The following is a 14742-nucleotide window of genomic DNA, read 5'->3' as shown; positions in this document are numbered from 1 at the left end:
CTAGATGCACCACCTGCTGACTGTAGAGACCTTGGGCCTTGAGGGAACATCAGCGGTAACCAGGCAGTAGTCACTGCAGGCCGTGGGCAAGACCCAGTGCTGTGCTGGCTTCAGGTGTAACCTGATGGTGGCTATAGGGGTGCTTGTGTCACCTCTTCTCCAGCTCCAAGCAGCTCAGCACAGACGGACAGACTTTGTTTGTTTGGGGGAAATTAAGAGAAGAGAACAAGAGCCTCTGCCTCGTAATCAAGGGAATGCTCATGAATCTTACCCAACACCATCAAAGTGGTACCTCTATGAATCTACAAGAGCCACAGCATTACTGGGCTGGGGGTTCTCACTAATGCAGATATGGCTGCAGTGACCAAAGACTTAGATCACAACACCAAATTCTCTTTGAATATTTGGATTGCATTCCAAAGAAGGATGGTTATAAATAAACCCAGACTGCAAAGAGTACAACAAATACCTAACTCTTCAATGCCCAGACACTGATGGACATCCATAAGCATCAAGACCATCCAGGAAAACATGACATCACCAAACAAACTAAATAAGGCACTAGTGACAAATCCTGGAGTAACAGAGATGTGTGACCTTTTGGACAGAGAATTCAAAACAGCTTGTTTTGAGAAAGATTAAAAAAAAAATCCAAGATAACACAAAGAAGGAATTCAGAATCCTATCAGATAAATTTAACAAAGAGAGTAAAATAATTTAAAAGAATCAAGCAGAAATCCTGGAGCTGAAAAATTCTATTGACATACTGAAGAATGCAATAGAGCCTTTCAACAGCAGAATGGATCAAGCAGTAGAAAGAATTAGTGAGCTCGAAGATAGGCTATTTGAAAATACACAGAGGAAACAAAAGAAAAAATATTTAAAAGCCAGGCACAGTGGTTCACGCCTGTAATCCCAGGACTTTGGGAGGCTGAAGTGGGTGGATCACTGAGGTCAGGAGTTCAAGACCAGCCTGGCCCACATGGTGAAACTCCGTCTCTACTAAAAATACAAAATTAGCTGGGCATGGTGACATGCACCTGTAATCTCAGCTACTTGGGAGGTTGAGGCAAGAGAATCGCTTGAGCTTGGGAGGCAGTGGTTGCAGTGAACCGAGATCGTGCCATTGCACTCCAGCCTGGGCAACAAGAGTGAAATTCCGTCTCAAAAAAAAAGAAAAAAAAAATACCACCAGGGAAAATCACCTTCACAAAAAGGAAGATGGATGGACAGATGGAAGAAAGGATCGCAAAACAACCAGAAAACAAACAACAAAATGATAGGAGTAAGTCCTTACTTATCAATAATAACATTGAATGTAAATGCACTAAACTCTGCAATCAAAAGACATAGAATGGCTGAACAGATGAAAAAACAAGACCCAATAATCTTTTTCCTGTAAGAAACACACTTCACCTATAAAGACACACATAGACTAAAAATAAGCAAATACAAAATGATATTCAATGCAAATTGAAACCAAAAAAGAGCAGGAGCAGCTATATTTGCATCAGACAAAATAGACTTCAAGACAAAGAAGGTTATTACATAATGATAAAGGGGTAAATTCAGCAAGAGGATATAATAATTGTAAACATATATGCACCCAACACTGGAGCACCCAGATACATAAAGCAAATATTATTAGAAATAAAGAGAGAGATAGACCCCAATACAATAACAGCTGAAGACTTAATTACCCCACTTTCAGCATTAGACAGGTCATCCAGACAGAAAATCAACAAAGAAATGTCAGATTTAATCTGCACTATAGAGTAAATGGATCTTACAGATATTTACAGAACATTTCATCCAATGGCTGAAGAATACATATTATATTCTTCCCCTCAACACGTGTTATTTTCAATGATAAACCGTATATTAGGCCATAAAACAAGCCTTAAACATTTCAAAAAATATGTGAAAAATATCAAGTATCTTCCTTGACCACAATGGAATAAAATCAATAATAGGAGGAACTTTGGAAACTATATGAACACATGGAAATTAAATAATATGCTTAATGGCCAGTGGATCAACAAATAAGAAAAAAAATTAAAAATATTTGAAACAAATGAAAATGGAAATACAACAGACCAAAATCTATGGGATATAACAAAAGCAGTACTGAGGAAAGTTTATAGCAATAAGCACCTAATCAAAAAAGTAGAAAAACTTCAAATGAACAACCTAATGATGCATCTTCAAGAACTAGAAAAGTAAAAGCAAACCAAATGGAAAATTAAAAGAAGACATAACAAATATCAAGCAAAAATAAGTGAGATTCAAATTTTAAAAATACAAAGGATCAATAAAATGAACAGGTTTTTTGAAAAGATAAACAAAGTCAACAAACCTTTAGCCAGACTAAGAATAAAAGAGAGAAGACCCAAATAAAATCAGATGAAAAAGGAGTCATTACAACTGATACCACAGAAATTCAAAGGATCATCAGAGACTATGAGCAACTAAATGCCAATAAACTGGAAAAGCTAGAAGACATAAATTCCTAGACATATGCAACTTACTAAGATTAAACCATGAAGAAATCCAAAACCTAAATAGACCAATAACAAGTAATGAGATCAAAGCCATAATAAAAAAGTCTTCCAGCTAAGAAAAGCACAGGACCCAACAGCTGTACTGGCTAATTTTACGAAACATTTAAAGAACTAATATGAACCCTACTCAGACTATTCAAAAAAAAAAAATAGAGGAGGGAGTACTTTGAAACTCATTCTGTGAGCCAGTATTACCCTGATAGCAAAACTAGACAAAGACACATCAAAAAAAGGAAACTATATCACTGATGAACATTTATGCAAAAATCCTCAAGAAAATACTAGGAAACCTAATTCAACACCCCATTAAAAAGATCATTCATCATGGCCAAGAGGGATTTATCCCAGGGATGCAAGGATGGTTCAACATATGCAAATCAATCAATGTGATGTATCATATCAACAGAATATGATCATTTTAATTGATGCTTTTAAAACATTCAACATCCTTTTATGATTTAAAAAAGCCCTCCAAAAACTGGGTATAGAAGGAACATACCTCAACATAATAAAAGCCATATATTACAGGCCCACAGCTAATATACTGAATGGGGAAAAACTGAAAACTTTTCCTCTAAGATCTGGAACTAGACAGGGATGCCCATTTTCACTACTGTCATTCAACATAGTAATAGAAGTCCTACCTAGAGTAATCAGACAGGAGAAAAAAAATAAATGGCATCCAAGTTGGAAAGGAAGAAGCCAAATTATCCATATTTGCAGATTATATTGTCTTTTATTTGGAGAAACCTAAAGACTCCACCAAAAGCTATTAGAACTGATAAACAAATTCAAGTAAAATTGCAGAATGTAAAATCAACATACAAAAATCAGTAGCATTTCTATATGCCAACAACAAACAATCTGATAAAGAAATCAAGAAAGTAATCCCATTTACAATAGCTACAAATAAAATAAGATACCTAGGAATAAACTTAACCAAACAAGTGAGAGATCTCTATAATGAAAACTATAAAACATTGATGCAAGAAACTGAAGAGGACACACACAAAAAATTGATAGATATTCCATGTTCATGGATTGGAAGAACTAATATTGTTAAAATGTCCATACTATCCAAAGCAATCTACAGATTCACTGCAATCCCTATCGAAATACCAGTGACATTCTTCACAGAAATCGAAAAAATAATCTTAAAATTCATATAGAAGCACAAAAGACCCAGAAGAGACAAAGCCATCCTGAGCAAAAGAACAAAACTGAAGGAATCGTATTACCTGCCTTCAGATTATACTACAGAGCTATAATAACCAAAACAGCATGGTACTGCCAAAAAACCAGACACATAGACCAATGGAACAGCATACAGAACCCAGAAATAAATCCATACATCTACAGTAAACTCATTTTTGACAAAAGTGCCAAGAACATACGTTGGGGAAAGGAAAGTCTCTTCAATAAATGGTGCTGGGAAAATAGGATATACATATGCAAAAGAATCAAACTAGGCTCCTCTCTCTTGCTATATACAAAAATCAAATCAAAATAGATTAAAGACTTAGATCTGAGACCTCAAACTATGAAACTAATGAAAGAAAGCCTTGGGGAAACCCTCCAAGACATTGGTCTTGGCAAAGATTTCTTGAGTAATACCCCAAAACCACAAGCAATCAAAGCAAAAATGGACAAATGGGATCACATCAAGTTAAAAAGCTTCTGCACAGTAAAAGAAACAATCAACAAAGTGAAAAGACAAACCACAGAATGGGAAAAAATATTTGCAAACTATCCATCTGACAAAGGATTAATAATCAGAATACATAAGGAGCTCAAACAACTAACTCTATAAGAAAAAAAATTGGCCAGGTGCAGTAGCTCACACCCGTAATCCCAGCACTTTGGGAGGCTGAGGCGGGTGGATTGCTTGAGGTCAGGAGTTCGAGACCAACCTGGCCAACATGGTGAAACCCTGTCTCTACTAAAAATACAAAAACTAGCTGGGCGTGGTGGCAGGTGCCTGTAATCCTAGCTACTTGGGAGTCTGAGGTAGGAGAATCGCTTGAACCTGAGAGGTGGGAGTTGCAGTGAGCCAAGATTGTGCCACTGCACTCCAGGCTGGGTGACAAGAGCAAGATTCTGTACCCCCCGACCCCCTCCAAAAAAAAGAAAAAAAAAACCTAGGCTAGGCATGGTGGCTTACACCTGTAATCCCAGCACTTTGGGAGGCTGAGGCAGGCAGATCACCTGAGGTCAGGAGTTTGAGACCTAGCCTGGCCAACATGGTGAAACCTCATCTGTACTAAAAAAAAATACAAAAATTATCCAGGCATGGTGGTGCACACCTGTAATCCCAGCTACTAGGCAGGCTGAGGCATGAGAATCGCTTGAACCTAAGAAGTGGAGGCTGCAGTGGGCTGAGATCGCGCTACTGCACTCAGGCCTGGATGATAGAGACTCCATCTCAAAAAGAAAATTAAAAAAAAAGAAAAAAATCTAATAATCTGATTTTAAAAACAGGCAAAAAATCATAATAGACATTTCTCAAAAGAAGAGATACAAACGGCAAACAGGTAAATGAAAAGGTGTTCAGCATCATTAATCATCAGATACATGCAAATCAAAACTACAATGAGATATCATCTCACCTCAGTTAAAATGGCTTTTATCCAAAAGACAGGCAATAATGAATGCTGGTGACGATGGGGAGAAAATAAACTTTTGTACAGTGTTGGGGGGAATGTAAATTAATACAAGCATTGTGGAGAACAGTATGGAGGTTCCACAAAAAACTGAATAAAGAACTACCATATGATCCAGAAATCTCACTGCTAGGTATATACCCCTCTCCCCAAAAAAGACAAATCACTATATGGAAAAGGTATCTACACTCCCTTGTTTATTGCAGCACTATTTACAATAGCCAAGATACGGAAGCAACCTAAGTGTCCATCAACAGACGAATAGATAAAGAAAATGTGGCACATATACAGATTGAAATACTATATTCAGCTATAGGAAAGAATGAGATCCTGTCACTTGCAACAACATGGATGGAGCTGGAGGACAGATATTAAGTGATATAAGCCAGGCACAGAAAGACAAACTTTGCATGTGATGGCCGCGGCAGGCCGTCTGGAGCGGCCGCTGCCATCACTCTGTCTGCACAGGGAGGCACAGCCAGGGCTGCATGCTCCATGGAGCCGGCAGAAGCTCCCCTGGTGCTGTTGCACAGCTGTGGACCCAGGCATCCCTGTGCTCTCGGGTCCAGAAGCAGGCGGGAGCCCCGCCCTCCTGGGCACAGCTGCAGCCACCCAAACCAAGGCTATAGATCTGGACCTCCCACTACAAAGAGCAGGCGGGAGCCCTGGTCTCCATGCGTGGCTTCTCCCTGCTGTCAGCACTTCTCCGATCTCACAGCACTGTCGGGGCCAAGCCCAGGCATTGTTATGTCATGGCCTGGCCGGGTGTGCACATGCTCGGGGCAGGGCTGCCACGCCAGCCTCCTGCTGCCTCAGCCCCCTCTGGGCTTTGGGCACTAACGAGCATAGGAGGGAAGCTGAGGGAGGGTCTGAGAGCAGCTTGGTGCTGGCCTGCAGGCACCCCTTGGCACCTATAGCCTGGGCGCCATGAACGGTAGCAGGAGGCAGACAGGTTCCTAGGTGGAAGGGGGGCAAGTCTTGGGTGAGGCCCCACCTTCAGGCCAGGGAGGGCCTGAAGGCTGGGGTCTGGGTTTTCGGTACCACTGACAGGAGTGGGAACTCGTGGCACTTTTCCCGGCCAGCCATGGCCGCCATGGACCAATTGGGGGGCACCTCTCTGCTGAGAGCTGAACATTTGTTGGGATGACTGGCCTAGTGGAGAGGAGCTACCCTCTCTGCTAGGAGCTGAATACTTGTTGGGATACCCTGGCTACAGAAAGGGGCTGCCCCCTGCGGGGTTCCTCTGAGCTGTTCTATTGCTCAATAAAGCTCCCCTTTGTCTTGCTTGCTCTCCACTTGTCTGCATACCTCATTCTTCCTGGTCGCAGGACAAAAACTTGGGACCCACCAAAGGGCGAGGCTAAAAAAGCTGTTAACACAAACAGTGCTGAGACATGCCCCTTGCTCACCACATTGGGGGCAAAGAGAAGGAAAGAAGACCCGCAGCCCTTCAAAGAGCCCAGGTCTGGGAGCTCCCCAAGCCAGGGCTGTGACCCTCTCTGGGACCCTGCAATTCCTGGTGTCTCCAAGTTTATGGGCACCAATGTGTTCCCTGGTGCCAGCCGTGGAAGCTGCTTGCAGTGCACCTGGTCCGGCTGCAGACTCGCAGAGAGCTGGCACCTGTGCTGGCAACCGGAGCTGCTCGCCTTGCTGCAACAGCCAGCATGCCTAACTGTGTGCGGTAGCCAGACCCTGTGTTTGCTCACATTCCCCTTGCCATTCCATGCCTGACTTGCTCTTGGCAGGCATGGGACCTAGGCCAGTAGCGTGAGCCAAGCGCAGCCTGCCAGGCTGAGTGGGTGAAATGAGCCCAGCAGGCCCGAGGAAAACTTGGGCAAAGAAGCTACCGGCCACAAAGGTTTCTGGACAGAAAAACAACACCCCAAAGACCCCATAACATATGGTCTCACTCATTTGTGGGAGCTAAAAATTAAAACAATTGAACTCATGGAGATAAAGAGTAGAAAAATGGGAAAGATAGTGGTGGTCAGTGTGGGGGGTGGGCAGACAAATGAGGATAATGGGTACAAAAATATATTCATAGTTAGAATGATAAGACCTAGTATTTGATAGTACAACAGGGTGATTACAGTCAACAAAAATTTATTGTACACTTTAAAACAACTAAAGGAGTATGATCGGAATGTTTGTAATACAAAGAAAAAAGGATAAATGCTTGGTGTGATGGATACTCCATCTACCCTGATGTGATTACTATGCATTGTATGTCTGTAATAAAATATCTCATGTACCCCATAAATATATTCATGTACTACATACTCATAAAAATTAAAAATAAAGTAGACATTGGAAGAAGTAAGGAATAACATAAGGAATAGGAAATGGGTGCATCTGGGTTATGAAGCACTGCATTGGGAAACAGTTTGTTTCATTTGTTCTTTTGCTTTTATTAGACATTCTCAGCAACCAAAAGTGCTATAGATCAATTGGCGCTACTTCTTTGAAAAGTTTTCCCACGACAATCTCAGACACTGCTGATGAGAATTTAAATCTGTTCAATAAGTCTGGAAGGCAATTTAGCAACACATATACAAAAAATTTTTAAATTGTACATTGCCTTTGATCCAGTAAATCCCCCATAAGATTTTTTTCCCTAAAGAATTGATTTTAAAAAAGTCCTTAAACATGTATATATAGAGGATGTTGATTGCAGAGAACATGAACATTTACAAAAATCAGAGAAAACAAATATCCAATAATACAGTACTAGCTAGATTATAATATATCCAAATAAAGGGATATGGAGTAGCCATTCTAAAAACAACATTCATATTTGTAGATTATGACATGATTATTGTTCTAGTCTTTTACAATGCTTTAATAAATGTGTACCCATTCAGTTCTGTTGATTAATTAAAAGTCATAAAATCTCCTGTGTCAAAAAAAAAGGAATAAGTTGGACATATTTACGTGGCTTTATTTCTGAGTTCTCTATCCTACTCTATTGATTTAGATATCTATCTCTTTCCTTCCACCAATACTACACAATCTTGATTACTGTAACTACAGTAAGTCTTATAATTGGGTAGATTCATTCCTCCCTTTATTCTTATTTTTCAAAATCTTAGCTATCTGATTCTCTTACCTTTCCATATAAATTTTAGAATAATCTTTTCTTTGTCTCCAAAAAATCTTGGCTGGGATTATGATAGGAACTGTTAGACTTCTTTATCTATGTGAAGATAACTGATATCTTTACTATGTTGAGTTTTACAATCCATATACATGGATTTAGATCTTTGTTTTCTATGTAGATCTCTGTTTCTCTCTATTTAGATCTTTGTTTTCTTTCATCAGTGTTGTATAGTTTTCAGCATAGAAGTTCTATACATGTTTTGTTAGATTTAGAGCAAGTATTTTTTTGAGTGTAAATGGAATTTTATTTTTATGTGTGCATTTCTAGTATATAGAAATAGCTTATTTTATATTTTGTTTTTATGTTCATTTTGTATTTTGCAATCTTGCTGAACTGACTTATTTTTGTTTGTTTGTTTGTTTGAGACTGAGTTTTGCTCTCATTGCCCAGGCTGGAGTGCAATGGCTTGATCTCGGCTCACCGCAACCTCCGCCTCCCAGTTTCAAGCGATTCTCCTGCCTTAGCCTCCTGAGTAGCTGGAACCACAGGTGCATGCCACCATGCCTGGTTAATTTTTGTATTTTTGGTAGAGATGGGGTTTCACCATGTTGGCCAGGATGGTCTTGATCTCTTGACCTCGTGATCTACCCGCCTCGGCCTCCCAAAGTGCTGGGATTACAGGCGTGAGCCGCCGTGCACAGCTGACTTATTAATTCTAAAAATTTTCTGTAGATTCCTTGGGATTTTCTATGTAGACAAACATGTCATCTGCAAATAGGGACAGTTTAGTTCTTCTTTTCCAATTTATATATCTTTTATTTCTCTCTTGCCTTATTGCACCGGCTAGAACTTCTAGCACTATATTAAACTCAATAAGAGTGATGAGTGTGAAAATCCTTGCCTTCTTTTTAATCTTAATGGAGAGGCATCTGGTTTTTCACCATTAAGTGTAATAATAGCTGTATGTATTTTTATAGATGGTCTTTATGGAGTTAAAAAAGTTTTCCTCTATTCTTACTTTTCTGAGAGTTTTTATCATAAATGGGTATTATATTTTGTTAAGTACTTTTTCCTGCATCTATTGATATAATTCTGTAATTTTTTCTTCTTTAGCCTTAAAATATGATGGATTACATTGATTTATTTTCTATTATTGAACCATCCCTAGAATAAACACCACTTGGTTATAATGTATAATTCTTTTTTACATATTGTTGCATTCAATTTTGTTAAGAACTTTGTCTCTATATTAATCAAAGATATTGGTCTGTAGTTTTCTTTGTTTATACCATCTCTTTCTGATTTTGGTGTCAGAATAATATTAGCTTCATAAAATGAATTGGTAGGTGTTCTCCTCTATTTTCTGAAAAAGATTTTATAGAATTAGCGTTATTTCTTCTTTAAACATTTGGTAAAATTCCCCAGTGAACAATCAGGGCCTGGAGTTTTTTTTTCTTGGGAATTTTTAAATTATAAATTTAATTTCCTGAGTAGTTACAGGGCAACTTCGATTATTTATTTCATATTGCATGAGTTGTGGCACTTTGTGTTTGGAGGAGTTGTTTCATTTCATCTAAACTGTCAAAAACATGCAGAGAGGTTTTGCAGTATTCCCTTACTTTTTTATGTTTGTACAGTCTATAGTGATATTTAATTTCTGGTATTGATAATGTGTGTCTTTTCTCTTATTTTTCTTTGTCAGTCTTTCTAGAGGTTTGTAATTTTATTGATCTTTTCAAAGAACAAGCCCTTTGTTTCATTGGCTTGCTCTATTGTTTTTTGGTTTCTAATTTCATGGATTTCTGTTCTTATCTTTATTATTTCCTTCCTTCTGCTTGCTTTGGATTTATTTTGCTATTTTTTTCCTAGGTTATTGAGGTGAGAGCTTTGATGATTATTATTATTATTTGTAGCGACAGGTTCTCACTATGTTGTCTAGGCTAGTCTCAAACTCCTGGCCTCAGGCAATCCTCTCACATTATAGTGGGATTACACTATAAATCTCATTGCAGTCCACTTAGGGGTAATAATCTAAGTTGTTTCAGGTAAAATATGGTAAACTTGCAGCAATATAACTCCAATAAATTCCCCCACCCCACCCCATCTTCTGAGCTATTGCCATGTATATATAATCAATATATAAGTCCAATACATAAGTGTTACACGTTTTCTAAATAGTTCTATGTATTTTAAATAAATAAGAAGAGAAAATAGAGAGATTTTATATTTGTCCACATATTTGCCATTTCTGGTGCTTTTTATTTTTTTCTGTGGATCTGAGTTACCATCTGGTACCATTTTTCCTTAGCCCAAAGAACCTAATTTTTTGTAATGCAGATCTGTTAGCAATAAATTTCTTGTTTTTGTTCCTTCCTGCCCCATTCAAGATGTGTTTATCTTGTTTTCATGTTGAGTCTAGGCAACAAAACTGCTTGATATAGAATTCTTGTTTGACATTTTTTCCTTTTTAAGCACTTTTGAATATGTCATTCCAGTATCATCTGTCCTCCACTGTTTTTGATGACACATTGCCTTTTAAGTCATATCCTTGTTCTCTGTACATGTCTTTCTATTATTTTCCATGTTTTATCTTTGGCTCTCAGCAATTTGATTATGATATGAGAGACTATGCATAAGAAAATTTAAGGATCCAAGTCTGGCAATAACATACATTAGTTTCACTACCATCCAACTGGTTACACTCAATCACATGGCCACCCTTAACTATAAGGGAAGCTGGAAAATACAATCCAGCTGATTTCCCAGGAAGAAAATGGGTGTTAGAAACAGCTGGCAAGTCTCTGCCACAACATACATACACCAAAACTACCATATATATTGCCAAAGACACATATGTTTCTAGGGGCATATAACGAATGCACTGTGGGGGAACACAAAAGGAACTGAAGTGCAAATCAGGAATGAAGGGAACAAATAAAAGAACAGGAGAGGGGCCTTTCATGGACTGATCCTAACATAGTGTCATGAACTTAGGAGAAGGATTAACTCAATTCTCATTAATTGAGAATTCTCATTAATCTATGTACCAAGAGCAAGAGAAAAGCCCAATAGCAGTGGTGCCAGCAGTGCCATCCTTACCAGACTGATTCTAACGTATTACCTTAGTTTTTGCAGTGGTTCATCCTCTGTTGATTCCTGTTTCATGCCTCACCTCCAGACTTCACAGTTCTGTGAATTACTTATTGCTATCCTTCCAATAATTTTTCTTTTTTTTTTTTTGAGACTGAGTCTTGCTCCATCGCCCAGGCTGGAGTACAGTGGTGCGATCTCGGCTCACTGCAACATCCACCTCCTGGGTTCAAGCAATTCTCTTGCCTTAGCCTCCTGATTACAGGTGTGCGCCATCAGAGCCCAGCTAATTTTTGTATTTTTAGTAGAGATGGGGTTTCACCGTGTTGGTCAGCTGGTCTTGAACTCCTGACCTCGTGATCTGCCCACCTCGGCCTCCCACGGTGCTGGGATCACAGGCAGGCATGAGCTACCACACCCGGCCAATTTTTCTTCTTAACCACAGTTTATTGTAGTCAAACTTTTACTATTACAGAGTGGATTTATTTTACCTGTTGAACGTCCAGTCCTAGGTTGAACTTTATCCATTACAGTAGGCATCCTTATTTTGTTCTTGGCTTCAATGGGAATGCTGCAGGTTTTCAAAGCTGGAAAGCTGTTGCAGAAAGCCCAATATGTACATAAACTTGCTTTCCAGCAGCAACAACCAAAACAGCAGAAAGATAGCCTTTACCTCCCAAATCTCAAATGAAGAAATCTAATTGGTGGAACTGATCTTGTACTCAGAACCCTAGCTTCAAGGGTTTTAATTTCTCCAGGTAGCAAAGAATTAGAGGCAACCAGGTGAATGGATAAATTTACTATGGTGGATGCATACTATGGAATACTCCTGCAGCTGATGGAAGCAACAAACTAGATTAACAGCTACATGGATTACACTGGTTATTTACCTATTTTTTTTCAGCTGCTAGCCTCTCCATATCTCCCCCTGCAAACCCCCCAATTCTCTCCCCTACCCACCCCCACCCCCACATTCTGGCTGTGTTGCTGTAGCTGGGGTTCTACAAACATTTCCCAGACCCCACTGCCAAATTTCCTGTTAGGGTCTGCCAATGGGATGCCCTAAAGGAACCTTTTAAGGTAGGAGAGACTTCATTTCTGTTTTCTAGTTGTCATGATCTCAGCTGCAGACATTTGGCTTCTACTAGCTATTCTGCACTCAACATCAGCTTTGCCACACTTCTCAGAGATATTAGCAGCAGTCTGACTATCCACTTGGCAGTCTGAGATCAGTCATCCCTTGCTTTCCCACCCTCAGGGCCATGCCTTTCCTCAGAGGTATAAGCACCAAGATACCTGGAGGGAGCTTCTCCTATAAAAGTCAGTATCAGTCAAAGAAGGCCCCTTCTCTGAGCTCCTAGTTTCTGGTAATCACATCACCTCTTCCCTTTTGTTTTCACAGGCCTTGGAATATTCTGATTTCTGCAGTTACTAATTTTTGAGTTACAATAGCAATTTCTTTCTACTCTTTCAGTCTTCTAATACTTGTAATTAAGTCTCTGTATCAAAAATCCTCTTCTTGAAATACTTAGTGTGGTTTCTGTTTTCCTGACTGGGTCCTGACTGATAACATGAATGAATATTATAAACACAGTTGAGTGATTTTAAAAAGAAGACAAGATTTGTAGGCAATACTCCATAGAAATAAAGCACACACAAAAAAGAAAACCACATATAATAAGAATATCTGCATAAAAGAGGAAGTTAAATTAGAGTTTTTCAGTTGTCTAAGTTCTTTGGATAACACACCGAAACTGAGGACAAGAGGTGATAGGAACCAACGCATTCCAAATAAAGGTACTAGATATATCCACATGAAGTTTATTCTAAGATAGTAAAGCTGATCCACAGACCACTACACTTTCTATTATATATGAGATTAGAAATAAAAGATTCATTGATGGGAATCTTTAGGAATAGGGATAACTTCTCTCTGCAAGACAAAGTAGTAGTGTGCTCCCTTCATTCTAAACTGAGTGAGGAGGGCTCCAATAGAACCATTTGTAGATATTTAGTGTTCCCACGTGAGGGAGAGGCATTACATTCATTCAGCATTATATTCTCTAGATAAAGACTTGGTAAGCTCAGAAATGTACAGACCCATCTCCATCTGGCCACCAGGGTGGAATGTGGCATGGAGGATTCTTGGGAGAACATAACCTGAACCACTTATGAGGATTTGGAGCCATGTGAATTATAGAGACTGGCACTTCTCAGATGTATAAGTAGGAGTCAGGCTGGCTGGGACAAGGCAGGGTGAGAAAAGCAAGCTGCTGGCTGGGCTGCACTTCCAGTTTGGCAGGACAAACATGCATACATTTCCTGTGGGTTCCATGAAAGGTAACCAGTCTTGAGGGTTTGTTGGGACCATTCCCAGGAGGGCTGCATACAAGGGTGAGGCACTTTAGCACGAGGAGGCTGGGGGTACATTGTCAGGGTCAGGGGCTGAAGAGCTGAAGGGCAGTGTGGGCTGTGCATCAAAAAGAGGCAACCAAAGTCAGTTAGTGCTCCAGTCCTCATGGAGAGCTCCAGAGAACCCCAATAGCTCACACAGGAGTCAACATTTAAATGCTTGTCTGCACAGAACACACCAATGGTACCTTAATCACGTAAGTTGAGACTTTCTTCCTTTAATATGCCCTCCCCCATTCCAATCCTAGAAGAGACAGAGGAAGTAAAGAATGAGTGAAATAATGACCATGTTCTCCCAAACCACTGAGGTAGAGGAATAGCAGCTTTAAACTGGATAAGTTGCTGACAGGTTCCTGAGATGTGGGAAAGGGTGGGGATGAAAAACGTCATACATACATACGTATATATAATATTATACATTATACATATATATAATTGTTTTATTTATTTATTGAGACAGGATCTCAGTTATCCAGGCCGGAGTACAGTGGCACAATCATAGCTCACTACAGCCTGAAATTCCTGGGCTCAAGCAATCCTCCCACCTCAGCCTCCCTAGTAGCTGGGATCACAGGTATGAGCTACTGCACTTGGCCCAAAAACATATTTAAAATGTTAATACTTTAGATTGGTTTCAGTCATGTTATAGGGAATAATGGAACGTATTTATACCAGAGTATTAACAATGTAGAAGGACCCTTGAAATGAAGCCAAAAAGATAGGGGCTGTGGCAATTAGGGAGACTTCCAAGAAGTCTAATACTAAGTAGGGCGTCCCTGCTTAATCAATAACACTTCATTTCGTGACCATGAGACAAGAAAACTACAGAGACCTCATCCCTAACATCCTTCAGCTCCGGAACCAATGCCAAATCACCTAACTCCAGGTTATATGACAAAAAAAAAAAAAAAATCTGTTTAGG

Source organism: Pongo pygmaeus, chromosome 9 (genome assembly GCF_028885625.2).
Source record: "Pongo pygmaeus isolate AG05252 chromosome 9, NHGRI_mPonPyg2-v2.0_pri, whole genome shotgun sequence".
Lineage (NCBI taxonomy): Eukaryota > Metazoa > Chordata > Mammalia > Primates > Hominidae > Pongo > Pongo pygmaeus.
The sequence above is the reverse complement of the archived record's forward strand: the minus strand, read 5'-3'. Positions refer to the sequence as shown.